This window comes from Salvelinus sp. IW2-2015, linkage group LG18, assembly GCF_002910315.2.
Source record: "Salvelinus sp. IW2-2015 linkage group LG18, ASM291031v2, whole genome shotgun sequence".
NCBI lineage: Eukaryota > Metazoa > Chordata > Actinopteri > Salmoniformes > Salmonidae > Salvelinus > Salvelinus sp. IW2-2015.
In genome coordinates, this window is record NC_036858.1 from 52,189,857 (window position 1) to 52,194,163 (window position 4,307).

A 4,307-nucleotide genomic window follows, 5' to 3' on the forward strand; every position below is an offset into this window, starting at 1 on the left:
CAACAGAGAGGGGAGAGAAGGGGGACAGGAGAGAGAGCGAGAGAGAGGAAAGTACGATGATGTGTGAGCGCCCAGGACCATCCAGGAGAGAGAAGCGTACAAAGTGGCGTGAGATAAGAGAGAGAGAAAAGAAGAGAGAGGAGGCAGGAAGGAGGAGAGAGAGAGAGAGAAGAGAAGAGAGAGCGAAGAGGAGAGAGGGAAGGAGAGAGAGAGAGCAGAGAGAGGAGAACCGAAGAGAGAAAGAGAGAGAGAGGAGAGGAGAGAGAAGAGAGAGAGAGAGAGAGAGGAGAGAAGAGAGAGAGAGAGAGAGAGAGAGAGAGAGAGGAGAGAGAGAGAGAGAGAAGAGAGAGAAGAGAGAGGAGAGAGAGAGAGAGAGAGAGAAGAGAGAGAGAGAGAGGAGAGAGAGGAGAGGAGAGAGAGAGAGAGAGTAGAGAGAGAGAGAGAGAGAGAGAGAGAGAGAGAGAGAGAGAGAGATCTGGTGATCTGGTGCTTCTGTCCCCAACCAAGGATGGCCTACAGCAGCACTTAGATCTTCTGCACAGATTCTGTCAGACCTGGGCTCTGACAGTACATCTCAGTAAGACTTGTCCCATTTTGTGAATTACCGGGTGGTGAGCAGACCCCAGACCTCACAACCATAAGAGGCAATGGGTTCTATAACTGATTCAAGTATTTTTAGCCAGATCCTAATTGGTATGTCAAATGTTATGTTCCTTTTGATGGCATTGAAGGCCCTTCTTGCCTTGTCTCTTAGATCGTTCACAGCTTTGTGAAAGTTACCTGTGGCGCTGATGTTTAGGCTGAGGTATGTATCGTTTTTTTTGTGTGCTCTAGGGCAACGGTGTCTAGATGGAATTTGTATTTGAGACTCTGCATGCAGAATTCTTCAAAAATATCCTCCGTGTACAATGTAAAACACCAAATAATGCATGCAGAGCAGAATTAGACAGATACCCGCTAATTATCCAAATCCAGAAAAGAGCCGTTAAATTCTACAACCACATAAAAGGAAGCGATTCCCAAACCTTCCATAACAAAGCCATCACCTACAGAGAGATGAACCTGGAGAAGAGTCCCCTAATCAAGTTGGTCCTTGGGCTCTATTCACAAACACAAACAGACCCCACAGAGCCCCAGGACAGCAACACAATTAAACCCAACCAAATCATGAGAAAACAAAAATACACATGACACATTGGAAAGAATTAACAAAAAACAGAGCAAACTAGAATGCTATTTGGCCCTAAACAGAGAGTACACAGTGGCATAATACCTGACCACTGTGACTGACCCAAACTTAAGGAAAGCTTTGACTATGTACAGACTCAGTGAGCATAGCCTTGCTATTGAGAAAGGCCGCCGTAGTCAGACCTACTCTCAAGAGAAGACAGGCTATGTGCACACTGCCCACAAAATGAGGTTGAAACTGAGCTGCACTTCCTAACCTCCTGCCAAATGTATGACCATATTAGAGACACATACTTCCCGCAGATTACACAGATCCACAAAGAATTCGAAAACAAACCCAATTTTGATAAACTCCCATATCTACTGGGTGAGATACCACAGTGTGCCATCACAGCAGCAAGATTTGTGACCTGTTGCCACAAGAAAAGGGCAACCAGTGAAGAACAAACACCATTGTAAATGTAACCCATATTTATGTTTATTTATTTTCCCTTTTGTACTTTATCTATTTGCACATAATATGACATTTGAAATGTCTTTATTATTTTGGAACTTTTGTGAGTGTAACGTTTACTGTTTATTTGTATTGTTTATTTAACTTTATTATCTACTTCACTTGCCTTGGCAATGTTACCATATGTTTACCATGCCAATAAAGCCCTTACATTGAATTGAGAGAGAGAGAGATGGAGAACAGCCTTCCAGATAGATAGAGTGCAACAGTTCTCACCCAGACCATCGACGAAGGGTAGACGGTTCACACACACACACACACACACACACAACACACACACACACACACACACACACACACACACACACACACACACAAACACACACACACACACACACACACACACATCACACACACACACACACACCACACACACACACACACACACTAGGGGGCTGTTCCAGTCTATAACTAGGCCTCTTGTTTGAACCTGGAATTCGGTGAAAAGAAGAAAAAACTCCTCTACCTTGTCCCTGCACTTATTGCTGACCACTTTCAAAATAAACCACATACCCTGGGCCTCGTTCGCCACACACATTGCACCAGAGCTTCAATAATTTGTACACTGTCACAGGTGAGGACAGCATTCAGAAGTAAAACTTTTGAGAATTGAATGTCTGTACTGCTTGTATAATATTTTATGTTTACAAAAATGTAATTGAGATGGAATTTGCTAGCCTCTTCTCTTTTGTCAATTCCTGAGATGTAATTTCCCTCTCCTCACTTATTTCCAGTCCACCTTGCGCCCAAACCCGTTTGTATCTGTGACTGTAAGCCTGAAGTGGCTGGCCAAGGACTACCTGTCGCATCCAACCCGATATAGAGACCAGCGGTGCCCGGCTGTGCGCAGCCCCAGACGTTTGGCCAACAAACGCAATCGGGCAGGATGCAAAGAGCAAGAGAGTTTCGCGCCTGGCTCTGGTAATGAGGATTCTGTCTGCACCTCTATCTGGAAGGCTGTTCTCTCTTCTCTAATCTGGAAGGCTGTTCTCTCTCTCTATCTGGATGGCTGCTCTCTCTATCTGAAAGGCTGTTCTCTTATTCTGGCAAAGGCTGTTCTCTCTCTTCTATGCTGGAAGGCTGTTTCTCTCTCTCTATCTGGAAGGCTGTCTCTCTCTCTAATCTGGAAGGCTGTTCTCTCTCTCTATCTGGAAAGGCTGTTCTCTCTCTCTATTCTGAAGGCTGTTCTCTCTCTCTATCTGGAAAGGCTGTTCTTCTCCTCTCTATTGGAGCTGTTCTCTCTCTATCTGGAAGGCTGTTCTCTCCTCTATCTGGAAGGCTGTTTCTTCTCTCTCTATTCTGGAAGGCTGTTCTCTTCTCTCTAATCTGAAAGGCTGTTCTCTCGTCTATCTGGAAGGTCTGTTCTCTCTCTCTATCTGGGTAAGGCTGTTCTCTCTCTCTATATCTGGAAGGCTGTTCTCTCTCTCTATCTGGAAGGCTGTCTCTGTCTCTCTCTTCTATCTGAAGGCTGTTCTCTCTGTCTCTATTCTGGAAGCTGATTCTCTCTCTCTATCTGGAAGGCTGTGTCTCTCTCTCTATCCTGTATTAGTGCTGCTCCTCCTCTCTCTATTACTGGAAGGCTGTCTCTCTCTCTATCTGAAGCGTTCTCTGGACTTCCTCACTTACTGGAATAGGCTGTCTCTTCTCTCTAATTTTGGAGAGGATGTTTCTCTCTCGTATCTGGAAGAGGCCGTTTCTCATCTCTCTATCTGGAAGGCTGTTGCTCCCTCTCTATTTGGAAGGCTGTTCTCTCTCGTCTATCGGAAGGCTGGTTCTTCTCTCTATCTTGGAAAGACTGTTCTCTCTCTAATCTGGAAAAGGCTTTGTCTTCTTACATGTCTCTCTATCTGTGAAGGCTGTTCTCTTCTATCCTCTCTGCGGAGAGGCTGGTTCTCCTCTCTCTACTCGTGGAAGAAGGAATGTTCTTCTCTATCTGGAAAGGCTGTTCCTCTCTATCTGGAAGACTGCTGTTTCTCTCTCTCGTATCTGGAAGGCTGTTCTCTCTCTATCTAGTGCCTCTCTTCTGGAAGGCTTGTCGCTCTCACTGAAGCTCTACCTATCTGGGAAGGTTGTTCTCTACTCTATCTGGAAGGCTGTTTCTCTCCTCTCTATCTGGGAAGGCTGTTTCTCCTCTATATCTGGAAAGGCTGTTTTCTCTTCAAGATTTTCTCTATCTGGAAGGCTGTTCTCTCTCTATCTGGAAGGCGTGTGTCTCTCTATCTGGGAAGGCATGTTCTCCATCTCATATCTGGAAGACTGTTCTTCTCTAGTTCGTGGAGGGCTGTTCTCAGTCTACTGATGCTGGAAGGCTGGTTCGTTCTCTCTTTCTCTAGTCTGGAAGGCATGTTTTCTCTCTTATCTCATGGAAGGCTGTCTCTCTCGTATCCTGGAAGGCTGTTCCTCGTCTCTATCTGGGAAGGCTGTTCCTCCTGATCTGGAAGTGTCTCTAGGTGAGGCTGTTTCTCTCTTCTATCGGAGGTCCTCTTCTCCTCTCTAGAATCTTTGGAAGGCTGTTTTTCTCTCTCTATCTGGAAGGCTGTTCTCTTCTCCTATCTGGGAAAGGCTTGATTCTCTCTATTCTGGAAGGCTGTTTCTCTCTATTCTG

General features: G+C 45.4%; 1 protein-coding gene across 1 annotated transcript in view; it reads right to left on the reverse strand.

Moving 5' to 3' along the window:
• LOC111977952 (slit homolog 1 protein) overlaps positions 1-4,307 on the reverse strand; it is a 67,239-nt gene that overhangs the window by 48,648 nt on the left and 14,284 nt on the right. The window lies entirely within an intron of this gene.